The sequence below is a fragment of the Periplaneta americana genome, chromosome 1, assembly GCF_040183065.1.
Source record: "Periplaneta americana isolate PAMFEO1 chromosome 1, P.americana_PAMFEO1_priV1, whole genome shotgun sequence".
Classification (NCBI taxonomy): Eukaryota; Metazoa; Arthropoda; class Insecta; order Blattodea; family Blattidae; genus Periplaneta; species Periplaneta americana.
Window position 1 is genome coordinate 189,288,727 of NC_091117.1, and position 24,898 is coordinate 189,313,624.

Consider the following 24,898-nt stretch of genomic DNA (forward strand, 5'->3'; position numbering starts at 1 on the left):
ATGTTAGTAAAAATAAAATGATGTCCCTGTACAATCGAAAATATTGTATAATATAGAAATTTGGGGTAATGATTTATCTAGCCAGCTTATTGATAGAATTAGATCTAAATTTTGTAAGAAATTTCTAGGAATCCCGTGGAACGCCTCCAACTTAGCTGCAAGATTCGAAATGGGGGTAGATAGTATTATGAGAACGATACTAGTAAGGGAAATAAAATTCTTAGTTCATATTATGGAGGAGGAGGATACTGTCATTGAAAAGAAGTGCTTGCAGTTTCTTCGGGACACGAATTTGAAATCCAATTGGCTAGAAGATTTAAAGAACAAGGTGAGTAGATTATGTCTAAGATGGTTATGGGAGGAAATTGGAGTAATGAATTTAAATGTAATTTGTAAAATCGTAAAAGAGAGGTGTAATGAAACTACGAGACAGGAATTATATCAAAATCTCAACGAATTGAAAACATTAAGTAATTATAAGGTAATTAAAACGTCATGGGAACAAGAAGAATATATCAGAATAAATAATAGGAAAGTGAGGATGGGCTTAGCTTGGTGGAGACTAGGAATATGGAAATTGAAAAACAGAGGGATACATACAGAAGGATATCTGCCCCCTTTGCGACATAGGAGAAGACGCGTTCCATATATTATTAGAATGTCAAGAAACAGACAATACAAGGAAAAAAATGGATAAATAATAAATTTTTGAATATGAATAGATATGTAGCATATAAGAAAATATGTAATATAACTAATATAAGACAGTTAAATAAATTGGGCTAATTTTTAATGATAGTGAAGATGAAATGGGAAGAGAAAGTTAAAAGTAATGTTGTATTAAATTGATCTTGTAGTGTGTATGAGTGTGTGTGTTTTTTGTTTTGTTTTTGTTTATTTTCTTATAATTGTGAGACTTGGCATAGGTGATTAAAATTGTAAAGTAAGGCAGATCTGAGGTAATATGGAATTGTAACAGGTCTGTCTTACAGATATATGATAGATGAATAAATATATCATATCATATCATATCATATCATATATCATATCATATCGTATCATATATCATATCATATCATATCGTATCATATCATATCATATCATATCATATCATATCATATCATATCATATCATATCATATCATATCATATCATATCATATCATATCATATCATATCATATCATATCATATCATATCATATCATATCATATCATATCATATCATATCATATCGTATCGTATCATATCATATCATATCATATCATATCATATCATATCATATCGTATCATATCACATCGTATCATATGAGCCGTTCAGAGCAAAAGTGGTGTAAGTCAAAATTGGTTAATGAGGTTTAAAGTAGAAAGTTTGGAGAAACTGCACTTAGTGTTCCGCAAAAAGCTAGAAATATGTTGGCACTCCTTCAGATGTTACAGCATAGCGGGACAAATACTGCAGTTGAGCCGAAATGTTATAAAATACAGCGCAAAGTAGCAGTTAATATGTCCTTCGTGCTATCCAACGATTATTAATAATTTAAATAAACTGAATATTAATTGCTACTTTGCACTGTATTTTACAGAATGTTAACTTTAACCCTCATTATCCATTTCTGATTTACACCACTTCTGCTCTGAACGGCTCGTATCATATCATATCATATCATATATATCATATCATATCATATCATATATCATATCATATCATATCGTATCATATCACATCGTATCATATCGCATCGCATCGTATCGTATCGTATCACATCGTATCATATCATATCATATCATATCATATCATATATCATATCATATCATATCATATATCATATCATATCATATCATATATCATATCATATATCGTATCATATCACATCGTATCATATCATATCATATCATATCATATCATATCATATCATATCATATCATATCATATCATATCATATCATATCATATATAATATCATATATATCATATCATATCATACCATATCATATCATATCGCATCGTATCATATCGCATCGTGTCGTATCATATCATATCATATCATGTCATATATCATATCATATGACATCGTATCATATTGCATCGTATCATATCGCATCGTATCATATCGCATCGTATCATATCGCATCGTATCATATCATATCATATCATATCATATCATATCATATCATATCATATCATATCATATCATATCATATCATATCATATCATATCATATCATATCATATCATATCATATCATATCATATCATATCATATCATATCATATCCTATCCACAAATTTACTGTTTTACGTTTTTAAAAAACAAAGCAAAAATCTGACATTTATTACATTCATTTCCAAAATACCACATTTCTTGCCTAGTCTGAAAACACTGTGTACGATAACCTTTCTACCAATCATTAATATTTCTTTAATGACACTGAAAATATGTTGCTAGAAATTAGGTATATCTAACATTTAAACCATTTGCTTCATACTTTTCAATGATAATACACAACAAAGCTCTATGAAAAATGTCAGAGGTACACACTCTTTTTCTTCAGTTAAAATGCGCTTGGAATACTGTACTGAAAAATTACGCTCCATGTTACAACAGGTACTGTACTAACGGCTGTGAATATCATGCTTAAATTCTGACCTGCGCGCTTCTGAAGCTCTTATTAGTGACAGCCACAAACTAGACATAATGTAATAATAGCTTTGTTTTGAGATGAAACTGGCGCAATGTTTTTTTTTTTTTTTTTTTTACCCTCGCGTCATTATTCATCACACTTTACACACGCACGCACACACATACAGACTCCTGCGATGGCTGAGTGGCCAGACCATCAGTCTGTCACGCAGGCGGTCCGAACTCGAGTCCCTGTTAAGCCTGGGATTTTTCATTGAGAAATCGCTAGTGACGCTTGTGATGGACAAGGTCGCAGTTGGGTTTTTTTTTCTCAGAGTTCTTCCGCTTTCCCGTATCAGGCATCCACATCATTCCGTCAACATTTGTCCATTTCGTCATCATTCCATAGCATTCCCACAACGCTGTAGGGGGTTGGCCTAGGGACAAGTGGGGTTGTCTGCTCGAAACATGGGTACAGCTTGTCCAAGTCAAGTCTGCGAGTGGGGATATCTGGATGGAATGTAGAGGCAAAACACAGTTGCCACATAGGTCACTTGACGCTCAGATTTCAACGTGTGCACATCGTTTAAAATACACTACGGAGCGCACGCATTTTTTGTCCTTGTCTTCAGATAAAGGCAACAGTTTCGCTGTCTCCCAGCCTCCCCCCTCATGCAACTTTCTCCACGCTTGCCAATCAGAACGCCAAACCTCACTGTCAAGCAGAAGTAGAAGTACAGTCTATTTCAAAGCGTCTTAAATTGTTACCGCTCTATGAACTGAAGCGCAGTACGAAAACTTTGCTGTCATATGAGACTGTACTGGTCTCCTCTCGTTACCGCCTCCTTTCACTACAGAACTGCCTCCAACTTCCCCTCTCGGCTCGCAGACTTAACTTGGTCGAGCTGTACGCATCGAACCTTAAGGCTGGTTCACAATAAACCGAATAGGAGAACTAGAACGATAATTGGAAACGAGGACGTGAAAGTGAAGATTTTTTATTCACAATAAACCGAGAACGGAAACGGCTATCCATATCGATGTGTATGACAATAACGGTAATGTAAAGTCGATATTACGCAATCTGATGTTATATGTGTATAATTGACCAATGACGTTCTCTCATGAGAAATAACCAGCCAACCAACTTCAGAATTTATGACACAGAATATTTAAGAATTCAATTCACGTGGTAATCTGGTCACATACAGGGTGATTCACGAGGAAAGGTCAAAAATTTAGGATACGATATCTTAGGCCATTTTGAGTGAAAAAGCTCATACGAACATAGGTCTGTTTTCGAACGATGGCGGAGCTAGATGCATTTTTTTGCTAAACGTGCTCGCCCCAATGTGAATCAGACGTTACCATATGCTGCTGACGTGAGACAAGATCACCGATGAATGGCGTAACATTGGAATCTGCATTGTGAGCTATGTAGATAAGAGAAGAGAAACAGATCGGGTGGTGGGGCATTACAAATGTCACAACAAATACTCTATCACTTATCGGTTCACAGCAGTTCAGTCAGCTACCTACAGTACAGTAGTTATACAGGTACAGTTATCGGAAGTGTTAAGTTGTGTTTTTGAAGATGCCTTATAAATTTTCGACTGCAGAATACGCCGATATTGTGTATGTTTATGGTTTGTGCGATGGAAGTACGTTGCATGCCGTCGCTGAATATGAACGACGCTTTCCGAACAGAAGGGTACCATATCGAAGAGTATTTACTGTCTATGGGGTTGGGTGAAAGACTTGGTATAGTAAAGGAACGGGGAAACGAGAGAAGCGCTAATCGATGCGGCATAAAAACAGCCACGTGCAACTCTCCCGAGCGACCAGCGCAATTCACGCCCGAGCGCAACAGTGCATTGAAGCAGAAGGAGGTACTTTTGAAAATGTGCGAAAACATCGACCCCGACTTCTAGAATATTAGGTATGTAGCCTATGCATACGTGAATATAAACTTTAAATTTGTCCGTTATCTGTCTCTAAATACGAGTTAGTACAATGGAATCTCAGAAGTTTTTGTGAAATCAAAGAGCCACATCTCCGTAACCGTTCGAAAACGGACCTATATTCATATGAACTTTTTCACTCAGAATGACTTCAGAATTCACGTCCTAAATTTTTTACCTTTCCTCGTGAATCACCTTGTATACACGTAGCATATATTGAAAGTGATTCTACTGAATTTTCGAGTTAATTAGAAACCATGCATGAAGAAATTGTCATGGTCTCCGTGCTACAAAATAGACGACGATCAAATAGCTTTATCATGGCAACAGAATGAATCTAGTAGGCTGTGATCAGAAACGAGAACGGCAAAGTTGAAACTTGGGCAACCTCACGTTACCGTTCCCGGGTTTCTGCAAGCTTCTCGTTAATCGTGAATGCTCACATTTAAATATATACATTTTAATAATTTTTCCGTTCTCGTTCTCGTTCTGGTTCTCGTTTCCGGTTTATTGTGAACCAGTCTTTAGTATAGTCCGCCATTGTGGGTTTGGAAATGCCCCTAGTTTGAGCAATAGATCGTGTTGGGTCGTAGTGACCCCTCTATAAAATTCATGCCATTCCAACACACAAACAAAATTAGCGACAGGTTAAGAGTATCGAAGTATCGAGTAATTATGTGTCAGTATTAGTTAAATATGTACTTAATCATACCGATTATGCATGCAAAAACATACTAGTGGAGACTAATTGATTATTTAATTATTGTATCTCTTCTTTCAATAAAATTATCTAAAACATTTAAAAAATGCAAATGCTAAAACGGCAAATTATGATTCTATAGGATAGCAATGACCAAGGAATCTTTTAATAGAAAAAGGAGCATCTTCTCCGGACCTCTAGAAAAAGAACTGAATCAGGGATTGCAGAAACAGCACAATGGACTGTTGATATAGGGCTATCATTCCATGCAGAAACCACATACGTCGGTATAGCCGTCTCACATTTGGAGACATGTGAAATCCTGGAAGTGCGCAGAAACAACTCATGTCAAAGACATGTGCCTACACATTGGTTTCGATTCCAGACGGCAGACATCTACGACACAAGGATACAAAATCTGATCCCACTGAATGATAAATGTCACAATTCTGGTGGACAATATGTTGAAAAATAACTCAACAATTGCTATATCTGTTCCAATAAAACTTTCCATGAAATTTTGTTCTCTTTCCGTAAACGGCTCTAGGGAAACTTATTTTTTTACGGCCTTCGTAATTGCGCTCGAGTGACCAACATTTGTGTAAGCACTTCTTTTGACACTATTAAAATGATGGAAGGATAAAGATTAATTTTTTTATCTGCCCCCATGAGAATGTTTGCTTGTAACTATAAAGGGGAATATCAAATTTACCTTCTTCATTGGCATATCCAGACAAAATCGTGCCAATTCAAAGAGAGAAGCTTGACAATATACGCAAACTAATGCGTTACATACCACATGAATATCAAGAATTTTACAATAATGTTCTTCATTGGCCTATTGTGGGAAAATAAGTTCATTTATATGTTCAACTTATATACAGGGACATCATTTTATTTTTACTTGCATTTTTATTGTACCTGCATTTCTGAATGTACTTCACTCCCACCCCTTCACTAATGTCCTTGCTCCCGTCAGACACACAAACTTACGGCCGCTGTTGCATTCGAAGTCTTCAAGCAGTGAAGTAAACACTGCAGTGTATAGTGTGTTTCATAAATATGGTTGCGTTTTCTATAGAAGAAAGAACCTATATTAATAATATCGTACTAAAGAATTATATTCAAGAAACGATAAATTCAATTTCATAGAATATGCTTCAAAATGTTTTTAATAATATGCGTACTGAATTGAAGCCTGCATTGTAATGAACGGCAACCATTTTCAGCAACTTGTTTAAAAATTCAGATCAGCTTTTTTTGAATTGAGGTGGCTAGAAGCAAAGGAATGCTAGTGACATTTGTAATAACATGAGTTAAGTGCATCCAATGTAAGAAAAAGTATCTAAAATTTTAGTGGCAAAGGGATATTTTAATCGCATCACACATTAAAATTTAAATAAAAATTTCACCGATTTTACGAAAGCTTAAATATTTAAACCCCATTTTCTCAAAAGTAACTTAAGTGCACTTGCAGCCCTATACTTATGACCCCCTCAATTTAAATGCACTCTCTATATTGTATGTTAACACCAATAATTAATGTGCTAAATAAAGTAGACATTACATAACGAACATAGCCGCCTGAAAAGTTGAGTTTTTGAAAAAAAAATGTTACTATTCTACTGTATTTTGATAAATTCCGTAAAAGTGATGATCAAACTGAAAATCGTAATATCGTGTTTCCCTACAACATAAATGGATACACTACTTTTCTCTCCTCCTATACCTAGTAAAATGATTTGTTTACATATTGCACTAGTAACATCAAACTCCTGTAATGGAAGGGGGTAACAGTGTTTCCGAGTATAGCCAGGTTAATGTTAAAAATGTTGGTAAAAATAAAGTGATGTCCCTGTATTAAGTACACAGTAGGCCTATGCATATATTATATCCCTAATTTGACAAATAAACTTTAGTTGAACTGAAATTATTATACTACAATTTTGATTCCTTGCAGAAACAGCACATGTCAAGCTAATATATATTGATTTATTTCATTAGCAATTCATTAGATTCCAATAAATTTGGTATAAAACGACACATCTATTAGACTTCTGTGGTGTACCACCAGTAATACCGTTTTCTGTGTCTACTGAAAAATTTAGTTTTCATAACATGTGCTGTTTCTGCAATCCCTGGTTCAACTAAAGAAGAGACTAGTGAAGTGCTTTGTATGGAGTGTGGCATTGTATGAGGCAGAAACATGGACATTACGACGAATTGAAGAGAAGCGAATAGAAGCATTTGAAATGTGGATATAGAGAAGAATGGAAAGTATGAAGTGAACAGACAGTATAAGAAATGAAGCTGTGTTGGAAAGAGTGGGTGAAGAAAGAATGATGCTGAAACTGATCAGAAAGAGGAAAAGGAATTGGTTGGGTTACTGACTTAGAAAAAACTGCCTACTTAAGGATGCACTAGAAGGAATGGTGAACAGGAGAAGAGTTCGGAGTAGAAAAGATATCAGATGATAGACGACATTAAGATATATGGATCATGACAAAACAAAGAGGAAAGCAGAAAATAGGAAAGATTGGAGAAAGCTGGGTTTGCAGTGAAAGGCCTGCACATGGCAGAACACTAAATGAAATGAAATGAGTCTACAAATACGTTAATAGGGAGTAGTATATCCTGATTACCATTTACGCCGCTTTAGATCGTATTAAATAGCCATATTTCGTTGAACGTAATTTTAAGTGTAAAATAAAATAGCAATTTTCCAGATTAGCAATACAGGAATAAAACAGACTCGAACCTAAGAATTCGTGGCTTATTCGTACAACTTGCATTTATATCACAGTCTAGTATATACAGTCGCGAAGCTCAATACGTACTAAATATGCAAACATTAGATAGTTGCTCACCACTAGGATCGCTAATATCGCCTCATTACAGGCAATGCAAAATAGTACCGTTACAGTCTATTGTTTCTAGCACCCTCAAAACTCAAGCTTCGTGACTGTATATAGTAGACTGTGTTTATATTCTGTACCTGCTAACAATCCCCACACTAACTCCGTCAAAGTTCAACGATTACTCTTTCAATTGCGCAAACAGGTATACACAGTGACCAGGTAAACAGACACTCCGAACTATATATTACTAAAACATTTTGTTTGTTGCTACACTTCGCTGCAAGTCGTTAAAATTTATCGTACCTTTTTTAATTATTTACAATTTCGTAACAAAATTTTACGTACAAGTACGAGACTACACTTGACTAGCGTTGTTTACGAATGTCAGACTAAAATATAAATTATTTCATGCCACACAGGCACAAATCAGTAACATCTTACGCATTTTTATATCGAAACAGAGGGCGTATGTTTTATGTTGCTTGCAGCGATACTGAAATTGACTTGCCGGTAATGGAACTGCCATTAAGACTACGTTCTTTTATTGTGTTCTTAATTACAATGGAACCTTGAGGTAGACCGTATTATGTCAACTGTCTTAAATTCATTAGGTTGCTAGGATACGAAAGTTTGTTAATGATAAAATAGCGATTTTTAAATCATTTAGCATGTCGTACAATTACCTTAATAAACTAGCTATGTAACATTTCTTGTGTCATCTCACTACACGAAATCGTACTAATACGTATGTACCCTGTAGTAGAATTTATATTATTCTCGAATCGAGCCGGCTCCCATTTTTAGAAACGGAAATATTTCAAATCGCAAACTCAGACTAGGTCTGACTACAAGGCTAAAACTCATACTGATAATATATGGCAGTGTTGTCAATATTATTCCCTTCCGATTACCACATAATAACAGAAGCAACGGACTGAATTCGATTGCATTGACTAGGAGTGGCAATACCGTATTTGTACTGGGAGACAACCCACTACCTACATTAAACATTCATTCCCCATCCGATAGCTGAAGTAAGCTCAAATATTTATATAATACGAATTGTCTGCAAAATCATTTCAAGTCAAATGCACTCTAGATTATAAATTCAACTATAAGCCAAGTGTATTCTAGATTATAAATTCAACTACAAGCCAAGTGCACTCTAGATTATAAATTCTACTATAAGCCAAGTGCACTCTAGATTATAAATTCTACTATAAGCCAAGTGCACTCTAGATTATAAATTCTACTACAAACCAAGTGAACTCTAGATTATAAATTCTACTATAAGCCAAGTGCATTCTAGATTATAAATTCTACTACAAGCCAAGTGAACTCTAGATTATAAATTCTACTATAAGCCAAGTGCATTCTAGATTATAAATTCTACTATAAGCCAAGTGCACTCTAGATTATAAATTCTACTACAAGCCAAGTGAACTCTAGATTATAAATTCTACTATAAGCCAAGTGCACTCTAGATTATAAATTCTACTACAAGCTAAGTGAACTCTAAATTATAAATTCTACTATAAGCCAAGTGCATTCTAGATTATAAATTCTATTATAAGCCAAGTGCACTCTAGATTATAAATTCTATTATAAGCCAAGTGCACTCTAGATTATAAATTCTACTATAAGCCAAGTGCACTCTGGATTATAAATTTTATTATAAGCCAAGTGCACTCTAGATTATAAATTCTATTATAAGCCAAGTGCACTCTAGATTATAAATTCTACTATAAGCCAAGTGCACTCTAGATTATAAATTCTAATATAAGCCAAGTGCACTCTAGATTATAAATTCTACTACAAGCTAAGTGAACTCTAGATTATAAATTCTACTATAAGCCAAGTGCATTCTAGATTATAAATTCTACTATAAGCCAAGTGCACTCTAGATTATAAATTCTATTATAAGCCAAGTGCACTCTAGATTATAAATTCTATTATAAGCCAAGTGCACTCTAGATTATAAATTCTACTATAAGCCAAGTGCACTCTGGATTATAAATTTTATTATAAGCCAAGTGCACTCTAGATTATAAATTCTATTATAAACCAAGTGCACTCTAGATTATAAATTCTATTATAAGCCAAGTGCACTCTAGATTATAAATTCTACTATAAGCCAAGTGCACTCTAGATTATAAATTCTAATATAAGCCAAGTGCATTCTAGATTATAAATTCTACTATAAGCCAAGTGCACTCTAGATTATAAATTCTACTATAAGCCAAGTGCATTCTAGATTATAAATTCTACTATAAGCCAAGTGCACTCTAGATTATAAATTCTACTATAAGCCAAGTGCACTATAGATTATAAATTCTACTATAAGCCAAGTGCACTCTAGATTACAAATTCTAATAGAAGCCAAGTGCACTATAGACTATAAATTCTACTATAAGCCAAGTGCACTCTAGATTATAAATTCTAAAAGAAGCCAAGTGCACTCTAGATTATAAATTCTAAAAGAAGCCAAGTGCACACTAGATTATAAATTCTAAAAGAAGCCAAGTTCACTCTAGATTATAAATTCTAAAAGAAGCAAAATTCACTCTAGATTATAAATTCTAATATAAGCCAAGTTCACTCTAGATTATAAATTCAACTATAAGCCAAGTGCACTCTAGATTATAAATTCAACTATAAGCCAAGTGCACTCTAGATTATAAATTCAACTATAAGCCAAGTGCACTCTAGATTATAAATTCTAATAGAAGCCAAGTGCACTATAGGCTATAAATTCTACTATAAGGAAGTTCACTCTAGATTTTAAATTCTACTATAAGCCAAGTGCATTCTGGATTATAAATTCTACTATAAGCGATGAAAGTAGTTGACAATTTCATGTTGTGTCTTATTAACTACAATAATAAATCAGTATTGGTCTCTATGTTAACACATCAGCTTATTACAGTTTGTCCCTAGTGGTTCATTGGCACAACCAGAAATTTCGGACATCGTATTTTGTAAACAAAATTCCACTCCGATGCCTACGTAAGCTACCGTAAAGACTGTAAGATTTCAGCATTGGTTAGAACATAGATGTAACATACTACGCACGCGCACAGATCTTTTGGGCCTGACAAGAGCCCGCTCTGAACTCACCGCTATCCTACTCAGCTGTGGCGAGAGGTTTTCCTCAGTCACACACTCACTAATCACACCCGATCCGATCACCGTGTCGGCTAGGTAACACTGACAGACTGCCGTCCGTCCGCACGCTCACAGAGGTCGCACTGAGGTAGGTAGCGGCACCGATGGACAGCCTTGCAACGCAACCTTGCAGGCGGTAGGCGAGCCCATCACTGCCGCACTGCCTGCCTTACTTCGTACACTGCACTCACACTTCGTTCTCTTCATAATCCAATTTTCTTTCCACTTCTTCCGCGTCCTTCGGTTTTCTTCTCTATATATTTATCAGTTCCTCCACCTTCGCTGTCACTCACTCAGCCTTTTTCCGTTTCTTCCTTTACATTGAGAATGAATGAATGAGAGGGGAATGGGAGGAGAAACTTTAAAGGTACGTCCTTGCAAGGGAGTTGGGGCTGTGGAAAACTGAATATGAGAGCTCTAAGCCTGTTGGCCACTTGTCTCACTTCGGGTTTCGCCGCTCCACTGAAGGAGCGCTAGAAAATTTCGAGGGGGAAAGACGAAAATGGACGTAACTTATTTGCTACAACATACGGGGGGGGAAGGGGGAGAAGTACAACGAGCTGACTCAGAGGAGTTAGAAACGAGAAGGTACCAACTAGGAGGAGAACTGGTCGAAGTCTAAGCAACGAAACGGTAATATCCAATTTGGCTGTTTGAAGATTCGAACGCGTGGGAATTAATCATCTTAACGGTAATAGCTTGTCTCTTGACATGCTCATGCTCGGATTATTCATATTAGAACAAATTATTCAAAAAAGACGAGAATTTAATCTTCCAACGTATATGCTTTTCATCGACTACGAGAAAGCTTTTGATAAAGTGTCACTAAAGAAATTATGGGAAATAATGTATAAAAGAGGATTTCCAGACCACCTAATAAAAGTAATTCAGAGCCCATACTTCGGAACACAGATAAAAATAAGAACAGACTACACCAGTAATAAACAAATAAAAACTAATCAAGGAGTTAAACAGGGCTGTCCACTGTCCCCTGCGCTGTTTAGTATATTATATTGACAATGTCATTAGACAATGACAAGAACAACTAAATACTCATTTTAAAGTTAATGAGGAAGTCTTGAACACCATATTGTTCGCAGACGATCAAGTAATTTTTAGTAACACTGAGGACGAATTACAAGTTGCTGCTCATAAACTGAATGAACTCGCAAGTGAATATAACATGAGTATTTCTGAGAAGAAAACCAAAGCAGTGGCTTTCGAAGGTACAAATCATAAAAGATGCAAAATAATGATTAATAACAAATTAATAGAGCAGGTAAATACCTTCTATTATCTAGGATTCAACGTATTTTACTCTCAAAAGAACGATATAAACATAAAATTAAATGGACACTTAACAGATCAAATAAAAGAAGAATAAAGGTAGCTGAAATGAAGTTCTTACGTTCAATAGCAGGCTATACAATATTAGACAAGAAATGTACCTAATGAAGAGATCAGAACAGAATTAAATATGTTTAACCTGACAGAAAGAATTCAAAGTCTAAGATCTAATTGGCTCCAACTGATTTTACTCCACTACCAACCTAAAGGTAGAAGGAATGTTGGACGTCCGATGACAAGGTGGAGAGACTCGATCTCTTGATGTGGAAACAGGCCTAAGGCCTAATTCCATAATGTAGAAGAAGAAGAAGAAGAAGAAGAACGGTAATAGCCAATTGGGTCTTTGATGTAGCCTGTCCAGACATTCCCAATTTCCGGGGACAGTCCCCGATTTTGAGTTACAGTCCCCATCTAGCAAATGTCCCCGTTTTTGTCCCCGGAAATTAATATTGTCCGCACAAGCTTTGATTTTGTTTCAATAACATTTTACACAAATATTTAAGTATCTTGATGGAAGTCTTTCACATAATATTGTACACACTGAACTCTAACACACACATTTTACAAGTAAGCTTACTTGTCTGAGGAATGTATCTTTTTAAGGATCTGTTCATTCCCATACAGCTTCACACTAAGTTCTTCACATGAGAAATGAAAGTTTGTTCTCACTTGTAACAAAGCTTTAACTATTTCAACTTTAATTCTTGACTTTTCATCAGTCCAGATTGAGTTCATTGTGGAGAAAAGTCTTTCAACTGAAGAATTAATGACCGAAAGACACATGACTAATGACACTATTTTGAGAAAATTTTCAAATGGAATGGATTTTTTTTTTTTGAAATGTTGAAAAACATCATACTACTTTTCACCTGTTGGTTTGTCACAAAATTCCTCATTTTTTGAACTACTTAAAATTGGACATTGCGGCAGTTCTAACGCTTTCGCACAATGTAAATGTTAAGATGACCAAAGAAAAAGATGGTATGTTCTTCTCAAAGAGTGCAGAATATCTCATACTGTGCTCGCTGGTTCTTCTGTCTCATACTGAGAACCGTTCAGAAACGTGCATGAATCGCAGCAGTTCCATCAAGATACTTCAATATTTGTGTAAAATATTATTGAAACAAAATCAAAGCTTGTGCGGACAATATTAATTTCCGGGGACAAAAACGGGGACATTTGCTAGATGGGAACTGCAACTCAAAACCGGGGACTGTCACCGGAAATTGGGAACGTCTGGACAAGCTACATCAAAGAGCCAATTGGCTGGTCTCCTGCTCTGAGAAAAATCAACAGAGAGCCATTGGCTATTACTGTTAAGATGATTAAAGGCCCATTCACAATGAAAATTAAACATAACCGTAACATAAACACAGAAGTTTGCGCCCAGGCTACCACATGGGATCATTCGCAATGATTCACATAAGCATTGACATAAACATTACCGTAAGACGTTAACATGAAAGTTTGCAAACTCCAAACTTTCATGCTTATGCTTACGTGATTTGCAAACAGAACACAATCGTGGAGCGCTGAAGTATACGACAGAATATGAGGAAATGGCGTCGTTGTTATGTTTCCATGGTTACCAATTATGTTTGCTGTTATGTTTATTTTCCCATCGTGAATGATCTTGATTTTACCGTAACGTTTATATTCTTAAGTTAACACTTACGTTATGTTTAATTTTTATTGTGAATGAGCCTTAATTCCTACATGTTCGAATCTTCAAACAACCAAATTGGATATTATCGTTTCGTTGCTTAAGGCCCATTCACAATTAAAATTAAACATAACCGTAACATAAACACAGAAGATTGCGGCCAGGCTACCAAATGGGATCATTCACAATGATTCACATAAACATTGACATAAACATTACCGTAAGAAGTTAACATGAAAGTTTGCAAACTCCAAACTTTCATGCTTATGCTTAAGTGATTTGCAAACAGAACACAATCGTGGAGCGCTGAAGTATACGACAGAATATGAGGAAATTGTGTCGTTGTTGTTATGTTTCCATGGTTACCAAGTATGTTTGCGGTTATGTTTATGTCCCCATCGTGAATGATAGTATGACTTCTTGATTTTACCGTATACTTCAGCGCTCCACGATTGTGTTCTGTTTGCAAATCACATAAGCATAAGCATGAAAGTTTGGAGTTTGCAAACTTTCATGTTAACGTCTTATGGTAATGTTTCTGTCAATGCTTATGTGAATCTTTGTGAATGATCCCATTTCTTAGCCTGGGCGCAAACTTCTGTGTTTATGTTACGGTTATGTTTAATTTTCATTTTGAATGGGCCTTAACGTTCACATTCTTAAGTTAACGCTTACGTTATCAACTTCATTTTTGTTTTGTTACCGATAAGCTGCTATAATTTAATATGTAACACCTTTATTAAGCCGCCAATGCTTATCTACTATAATAGTCATTTACATGAATAAGATTTTTTACATGAACGTTTTTGATACTATTTTTTGTATCATCTTCAGATGCATTATAATTAAAATTAACAATTAACATTTGTAAATGATTGAAAACCTAGCTATTGGTGTGTGTGTTCTGTGAACTTCTTTTCGTGATTAAGTGTGTGATAAATTTATGGATGTCGCTTGTACTTGTGTGTCTGCTAGTAATTAGTGCTAATAGTAATACTAAGCTTACTTAATATCAATCAATTTCTAAAATGCAATATGAAACTTATAGTATAACACCAATATAAAAACTTTTATAAAAGAACACTTGTTTGGTCGTTTTTGTTATTCTGTCTTTGAGTTCTGTTGTGTCTTGCCTTTTAATTGGGCGATTATAACTGATCTCTCTTTGTTTTTATATAAACTTCATAATACTAAAACGCTGAATCGTTGTGTAAGAAGCAATTTGTAGAGCACTTGTTTTAATCACTTGGTTTTTTACGAAGTGAACTGGGGTAGCTTACGGATTATTAATTTCACTTTTGCACTGTGTGTTGTTGTTGTTGTATAAAACCTTATCTACTTTTTACTTGTCACGTAACCACATGTTAACATTACCATTTTGGAGTTCAATGTTGCCCACTATTTCCTATGCAAATTCGATCGTCTAACAGGTTGAGTTACAATTTGGTTTGATGTCGAGCTCCGTATTCAAGCGAAAGCAGTGCTTACGTTATGTTTAATTTTCATTGTGAATGAGCCTTAACTGAATTTAAAAAAAAAAATGTAAATATTCTTTTAAATCGTAAAAATATTTTTTTTTTTCATACAGCAGAAGAACAGTATTTTACACATACTAATTTTCATTATTGTACAATATACAGTATTGGAGGAAAAAATGTTGAATGTTTCCAAAATTTTACTGCTGTAAGCTGTACCTAACCTCTTAAGACACAAGCGTTGAACCTGACAGTACTCCGCGTGTAAGGCTGAGAAAGTAATATTCTCTGTGCTACATAAGTGACTTTGATTTTTATTTTTGAAAGTAGGCAATAACAGAAAAATATCTTTACTCAGTCAGGACTGAACCATAACTACAGTAGTCTATATCACATCATGAGAATTGGCTTCACTGGTCTAAATAATACAATTTAATTTAGAAATCTCACTATTCGTGAGCTGCCACAAGATACAAAGAGTACTTAACCATATAAATGTTTACAAGTTCAGTGAACCATTAATTTTGTTTTGACAATGAAACTCCTACAAGTACATAGCTGCAAATACATTTTATGATTGGTGGAAATATGTTACAAAAAAGTAAAGAAGCTAATGAACTTGGTTTCATTTCGAATATAGGTGATGCTTCAGGAGAGCAATTGATCTTTTCAATGCAGCTAAAGTTACAATCGGAGTAATAGATATAGGTATTCCAAGCCTCTTAAACACATATTTCATGAAGAGAGCAGATGTACCTCTTGCTTTTTATTTTAGTTCGTTATTTAACGACGCTGTATCAACTACTAGGTTATTTAGCGTCGATGAGATTGGTGATAGCGAGATGATATTTGGCGAAATGAGGCCGAGGATTCGCCATAGATTACCTTGCATTCACATTACGGTTGGGGAAAACCTCGGAAAAAACCCAACCAGGTAATCAGCCCAAGCGGGGATCGAACCCGCGCCCGAACGCAACTTCAGCCGGCAGGCAAGCTCCTTAACCGACTGAGCCACGCCGGTGGCTGTGTACCTCTTGCTCCAACCAGAAGTCCGATTACTTCAAGCTCTTCTAGCAGGTACTTTTGGAGGTAATATGGAATGGTAGGATTGTAGATATTCTGTTTTTCCTTATCCACTTCTGCTGGCTGTTCCTCATTCGTTTCGAAACGCACAGTGGGATCAATTATGAATCCAGATCTTGTAGATTCCTTGAAAGCTATTATATCTATGCGCCGTGTACTACCAGTGACGGAGAGACCATGTACTTCTTCAAAGGTGTTGTAATCGGTGGTGGTGTAATACTGTACCCTTAACACTAACGACAGAACATTGTACTCGTAAGTAGACGTAGACACAATAACAGCACCAGCTCGAGGCAAAACCACATTAATTAGGATGAGTCTATGAAGAGACAAACGACGTGCAAGTTTTTAGACGACAGTTTGACGGACGTGAACCGCCGTCAGGAAAATTGACAGCAGCAAACTGTCAGCAGTCGCTGACACATTTCGGTCCCGATCAACACCTGTCAGTATACGTTCCTAACAGACACAGGGCATACAGCCAGCGCAGAGAAGTGCAGGTGGCTATTGATCGATAAAATTCCAGCTAGAAACAACTGTGTTTGCTTGGATACAAAGCGCCATGATACCAAAACGGACATATTATGGCTATTAAATTAATTGTATATAAGTTTACAGCGTTGGGCCGAATAACGGTCTATGCTACAATTTTAAAAAATCGAATTTTTAATGGAATAATGCTCTGTATAATCTTACACAACTGTAACAAAAATTCTGTGGCCGGGAGGAAAAAGGTCTAAAGTCAATTTTTTGTGAAAATGAGATTTTTATATACTCTGAAAGCGGAAACAATTCTCAGTTGGGAGAGCGTTGGTACGTTTAACCAAAGGTCCCGGTGTTCGATGCCCTGCCCCGGAAAAATTTTTCCCTCGAAATTATTCAAATCAACTGTACAGGGAGTTATACCTGGAAGCTTGATTTGCATAATACACGTCACTGTTCGTTAACAGAAAACCACAATTTAAGTCACACAGAGTTAGTGTGCACTCAATGTTGCTTGCTTGACGGTTGTCAGCCCACTTTGAGGTCTGTGGATATAGAGGGAAAAATTGGATCTGTGTCTGGTAGAGTTCCCGGGTAGCTCAGTTGGAAGAGCGTTGGTACATTTAACCAAAGGTCCCGGGTTCGATTCCCGGCCCGGAACAATTTTTCCCTCGAAATTATTCAAATCATCTTTACAGGGAGCTTGATTTGCATAATACACGTCACTGTTCGTTAACAGAAAACCACAATTGAGGACATCACCCGAATAAGGGCGTATACAGCAAAATGTAGTTCTGATATAAACTAATTTCAATTTTTGTAAGCTGTCAGGTTCATCATAGTTGCGTCGAAAAAAATTATTAATTACTGTTAAATAGTTTGGAGGATATTTAAAACAAAATTATTGAAACATAACAACAAGTAGTATGTTCTGCTATTAGTAAATAAATATAATATGGAACTCTGTATAAGCCCTTTTTCCGACGACAATATATTTCTGTATTGTTTTTAATTATTCTGATGTTCTAGGTGTCTAACGTTGGACGAAAATTAATTATGTATGATAACATCTCGTACTTTATTAATAATTTTGTCTTAAAAAGTAAAATAAAATTAATTCAACAAAATAAAATATACATTTACTATAACATATTAAATAAAAATATTGAATAATTACGCAAGTAGGCTGCAAAATAACATTACATTTTCAGTTTATGGTTTTCTTGTTCTTATATTATGTTCTTTTCTTCTTTGTGCATCATCTATTGTTGTTAGCGTCATCTTCACCATTGCGTGATGATGTCCCGGCTTTATTCAGAATTGAGTTCAGTCAACTTTGGCCATCTTCATCTAAAAACTGTAACAGTTCTCTTAAGTTCTTCGCCTTGGAGGGTTCCAAAGGCACTGGGTTCATTTGTGTTGGACTCAAAAGTTTCAGCTGCGACATTTCCATTTCCGTCTTCCAAATGTTGAGAGGAACAAATTTCGCCGAGTATGAGATTCAAGCTGAAAATAGCCCTCATATGCTGTATTGAAATTGTTTATACTTTTGCATCATGATTGAATGAGGGCGATTTATCATTGAGGATGTCACCTGAATCCAGTTTATTCTGAACTGTTGTTAATCGTTTCTCTAACATTTGCAATAGAGTCAATAGAAATTTTAGACACACATTGATTTTTTACCCCCATTATAGAAAACACTATAGGCCTATTTCCACAAATTATCCCTATTCCTGAATGATTGAAGTTTCTTAGTTCTTAGATTCACTCTTTCAAGGCATGAAGTAATAAAATGACAGTGTTCTAATTTCGAACCCATGTCCCGAAAGCGTTTGGAAATAGAGAGTTGATCGTCCTTTGAAATTTAATGTGTACACATCTTCATACATCATCTTCTTACCGGTGTAAATGACTTCTCTTCCATTTCCTTGTCTGTACAAGTTGTATATGACTTGCCACTGTTTCTATTTATTTTCCTTTCTTCAGTTTTCCATTTAGTTTTCTTCACAAGCTTCTTTTCTCCCATATTTTCGGTCATGATTCACTGCTGCATCTGACAACCTGAAGTAGGCCTAAACATAGAATATTAGTCTACTACAGACTGGCTTGCAACAGCATGTGACCGCCGCTGTAGTAGTTGCGTTCACTTGTTCAACGTAAACGTGTAATATTGTGTTAAGTATTGAAGCTACACTCACGAAAATTTACTACAGTGTACTATACGCATTCAACTATCTAATCCCTTGATCGTCGGAAAACGGGCGTATAAGGGTATACGCCGATATTCGGGTGATGTCCTCAATTTAAGTCACACAGAGTTAATGTGCACTCAACGTTGGTTGCTTGACGGTTGTCAGCCCACTTTGAGGTCTATGGATATAAAGGGAAAAATTGGATCGGTGTCTGGTAGAGTTCCCGGGTAGCTCAGTTGGGAGAGTGTTGGTACGTTTAACCAAAGGTCCCGGGGTTCGATGCCCGGCCCCGGAAAAATTTTTTCCTCGAAATTATTCAAATCAACTGTACAGGGAGTTATACCTGGAAGCTTGATTTGCATAATACACGTCACTGTTCGTTAACAGAAAACCACAATTTAAGTCACACGGAGTTAGTATGCACTCAACGTTGGTTGCTTGACGGTTGTCAGCCTACTTTGAGGTCTGTGGATATAGAGGGAAAAATTGGATCGGTGTCTGGTAGAGTTCCCGGGTAGCTCAGTTGGGAGAGTGTTGGTACGTTTAACCAAAGGTCCCGGGGTTCGATGCCCGGCCCCGGAAAAATTTTTTCCTCGAAATTATTCAAATCAACTGTACAGGGAGTTATACCTGGAAGCTTGATTTGCATAATACACGTCACTATTCGTTAACAGAAAACCACAATTTAAGTCACACGGAGTTAGTATGCACTCAACGTTGGTTGCTTGACGGTTGTCAGCCTACTTTGAGGTCTGTGGATATAGAGGGAAAAATTGGATCGGTGTCTGGTAGAGTTCCCGGGTAGCTCAGTTGGGAGAGCGTTAGTACATTTAACCAAAGGTTCCGGGTTCGATGCCCGGCCCGGAACAATTTTTCCCTCGAAATTATTCAAATCATCTTTACAGAGAGTTATACCTGAAAGCTTGATTTGCATAATACACGTCACTGTTCGTTAACAGAAAACCACAATTTAAGTCACACAGAATTAGTGTACACTCAATGTTGGTTACTTGACGGTTGTCAGCCCACTTTGAGGTCTGTGGATATAGAGAGAAAAATTGGATCGGTGTCTGGTAGAGTTCCCGGGTAGCTCAGTTGGGAGAGCGTTGGTACGTTTAACTAAAGGTCCCTGGTTCGATACCCGGCCCCGGTACAATCCTTCCCTCGGAATTATTCAATTCTCTACAATCTGGTATCGGTTAAAAATCAAATAAGACTTCTGACTGGATTTATAGGGCGTTACCAAATGTCCTAAGTACTTTTTGAATCGAGCACACACAGAATAAAGGACTTAAGAATATTTAATAGTTTATTCCTTACAAACATCACGTGTTTACTTTCCATTCTTCCCTATTAAAAAGGTGTAACTTGTATTATAGCTATTTTATCATATACTGATGCCCTTTCCTTTTAAAACTTTAAGCACCAGGTAAACAGTCCTATATTGTTTAAGACCTGTTGTGATATTCCTAATAATTTACATTTCCCATTTATTTTGTCATGAAAAAGGTCTTATGTTTAACTAGTCCTTTCTTCTCGGTTTGGGTTGTAGTCTTAAAAGGGCTTAAATGCGGCTATTTTTGGAAATAATCAAGACACTTGTTAAATGAGTAACATTACCCATTTTAGAAGGAATATAAACAAATAATATCCAGGAAAAACCTCTTAGTTAAAAGAACTCTATAACTGACACCAATTTCAATCTTTCTACTGCTCTCCTAAAAAGTATATAATTTTTACTTAAGATCTTTTTCTTCCCGACCACAGAACTGTTTTTCAATATCTGTATCAGAAGAGCTTCTACATGGGTTACAACCATGAATTTTTTAGTTGGAACAACGGTCTATGTCACTAGTCACTTCTAGCATATCCAGTTGTTTATATCGCATCGAGAGTTATTGCACGGGAGTTTGTTCTCTTTACGAATACTGGGTACTTGAATTCTGTGTATCAGGTTTCAGTGGATCTATTACGTAAAATAGACGACTGCAAGACAGTGACGATTTCTACGTAGATATTGGCCGGCTAAATAAATCTAAAAAAGAAAAAAAGGATCCAGACAAATTAATATTAATAAGTGGAATGATGTGTCACGAAATTCGCGGAGAGAAGTGTCTTGAGTATACAACAAGGAAGACGTAGTCGCAAGTTAGAGCGAAAGATCCCGCAAGTAATGTAAGTTCCTGTCTGTTATTTTTGCACTATTTTATCAGTTGTATTTTAATTTACACTTTACCTAGTGTTAGTTGGTCTATGTTGTGTTTTGTTCTACAGTGTGCCATTAGGAAAGTCCAGGATAAGAGAGAGGGTTTGGAATTGAACGGGTTACATCAGCTGTTTGTCTATGCGGATGACGTGAATATGTTAAGAGAAAATCCACAAAAGATTAGGGAAAACACGGAAATTTTACTTGAAGCAAGTAAAGAGATAGGTTTGGAAGTAAATCCCGAAAAGACAAAGTATATGATTATGTCTCGTGACGAGAATATTGTACGAAATGGAAATATAAAAATTTGGAAATTTATCCTTTGAAGAGGTGGAAAAATTCAAATACCTGGGAGCAACAGTAAAAAATATAAATGATACTCGGGAGAAGATTAAACAGAATAAATATGGGAAATGTCTGTTATTATTCGGTTGAGAAGCTTTTATCATCCAGTCTGCTGTCAAAAAATTTGAAAGTTAGAATTTATAAAACAGTTATATTACCGGTTGTTCTTTATGGTTGTGAAACTTGGACTCTCACTTTGAGAGAGGAACAGAGTTTAAGGATGTTTGAAAATAAGGTTCTTATGAAAATATTTGGTGCTAAGAGGGATGAAGTTACAGGAGAATGGAGAAAGTTACACAACACAGAACTGCACGCATTTTATTCTTCACCTGACATAATTAGGAACATTAAATCCAGACGTTTGAGATGGACAGGGCATGTAGCACGTATGGGCGAATCCAGAAATGCATATCGAGTGTTAGTTGGGAGACCGGAGGTAAAAGGCCTTTGGGGAGGCTGAGACGTAGATGGGAAATAATATTAAAATGGATTTGAGGGAGGTGGGATATGATGAAGAAACTGGATTAATCTTGCTCAGGATAGGGACCGAAGGCGGGCTTATGTGAGGGTGGCAATGAACTTCCGGGTTCCTTAAAAGCCAGTAAATAAGTAAGTATGTTGTGTTTTGCCACTATAGTTTATCTTAGAATTTTATCAAAGAATTTCGTTTCAGGAACAGTTTTGTGGAAATTCTTGTAAGGAGCTGTGCTCACTTCTTGCTCTTGATGTCAGAAAGGAGCTGTTAAACGTTAAGAAATTGCACGGTGTTAATTCATATTAATATGTAGCATTTAAAAATAAATGTCATAATCATTTTGTTCGTAATTTAACATTTTTATAGTGCTGGTTCAATGTTCTCACCTTGATGAGGATTAAAATTAAACCTTTGTTTAAATATTGTTTTGCAGCGTTGTGTTTATGGAGTTTCCGATACCAAAATTGACACCACAAGTGGCCCAAGGGACTCATGTGTTCTTGCTAGTTTTGAGAGCTGTACATCGCTGTTGTCGCATGAATATTTGAAGCGGTATAATAAATAGCACAACGACATGAATAGCGCGATTCCTCGTGGCTGCATTAGCATCCTGCGCACGACTTTTCACATTCACACAAATCACGAGCAGAGAGCGCTGCCAATCGGCTTTGTGCCCACCGCAACTGCGGGTCGAGGGTTTAATCCCCGCTAACGCGACATCCATAGTCGCTACCAGTTGAGATGCCTGGACTGCTAACCATATAGTGAGCGAGTCACTTCTTTCTGTGCAGTCAGCTGCAGTAAACGACGGGATGATTATCAATTAATGGTGGTGAAATGAATGAACTAACAAATGAACTGACGACAACAAGAATGAACGAGCAAACAAAATAAAGAGCAAATGAAAGAAGGGGAGGATGAACGAGCAAACGGCCGAATCAAAAAATAAACAAAATAACGGAAAAAAAGAACATGAATGAACGGAGGAACGACCAAATGAACAAACAAATGGACGAGTAGATCAATAAACTAACAGACAGATAGATAAATAAAAGAAAATAAGCATGGACGAACACACGATTGGACGAACTGAACAGACAAATGGACGAATAAATGAATTGACGAACAGACAAATGGACGAACACACGAATTGACTAACAGACAAATTAACGAACAGACAAATGAACGAACAAACGAATAGACGAACGAACGAATGGACGAACAAACGAATGATGGATGAACAAACGAATTGACCAACACAAGAATTGACTAACATACGAATTTACGAAAAGACGAATAACGAAAACATCAATTAATGAACACACAAATGGACGAACAAATGAAGGAACAGACAATTGAACGAAACAACGAATAAACGACCAGACAAATAGACGAACAGACGAATGAACTACGAATTAACTATGAGAAAATGAAAGGACCAACGAATGAAAGAACAAATAGACTAACAGACAAACAAACCAACAATCGAAAGAATCGATGAATGAATGGCCAGATCAATGGACGAACAGACGAATGAACAGGCAGAGAAATGAACGAACTGATGAATTCAAGAACTGACGACTGAAAGATGAGACAAATGGACGAACTGGTGAATTAACAAACAGATGAATGAACGAACTGATGAATGAGCGAACAAACGAATGAAAGAAGAGACAAATGTAACAACTGATGAATGAACAAACATATGAATGAACGAACTGATGATTGAGCGAACAAACGAATGAAAGAAGAGACAAATGTAACAACTGATGAATGAACAAACAGATGAATGAACGAACTGATGATTGAGCGAACAAACGAATGAAAGAAGAGACAAATGTAACAACTGATGAATGAACAAACAGATGAATGAACGAACTGATGATTGAGCGAACAAACGAATGAAAGAAGAGACAAATGTAACAACTGATGAATGAACAAACAGATGAATGAACGAACTGATGATTGAGCGAACAAACGAATGAAAGAAGAGACAAATGTAACAACTGATGAATTAACAAACAGACGAATCAACGAACTGATGATTGAGGAAACGAATGAAAGAAGAGACAAATGTAACAACTGATGAATGAATAAACAGACGAATCAACGAACTGATGAATGAGCGAACAAACGAATAAAAGAAGAGACAAATGTAACAACTGATGTATGAACAAACAGATGAATGAACGAACTGATGATTGAGCGAACAAACGAATGAAAGAAGAGACAAATTAACAACTGATGAATGAACAAACAGATGAATGAACGAACTGATGATTGAGCGAACAAACGAATGAAGGAAGAGACAAATGTAACAACTGAT

General features: G+C 36.1%; 1 protein-coding gene and 1 non-coding gene across 2 annotated transcripts in view; one reads left to right on the forward strand and one right to left on the reverse strand.

Annotated features, from left to right (window-relative positions):
* The window catches only part of LOC138705433 (probable G-protein coupled receptor No9), a 1,480,426-nt gene extending 1,469,030 nt beyond the window's left edge, over positions 1–11,396 (reverse strand). The window contains exon 1 of the mRNA XM_069834160.1: positions 11,253–11,396. The gene's annotated coding sequence lies outside the window, so the exon portion shown is untranslated. The remainder of the gene's footprint in view (positions 1–11,252) is intronic.
* A 6,543-nt stretch (positions 11,397–17,939) lies between these two features.
* On the forward strand, positions 17,940–18,012 carry TRNAN-AUU (transfer RNA asparagine (anticodon AUU)). Its single transcript has one exon. It is a non-coding gene; the product is annotated as a tRNA-Asn (tRNA).
* Positions 18,013–24,898: the final 6,886 nt, after the last annotated feature.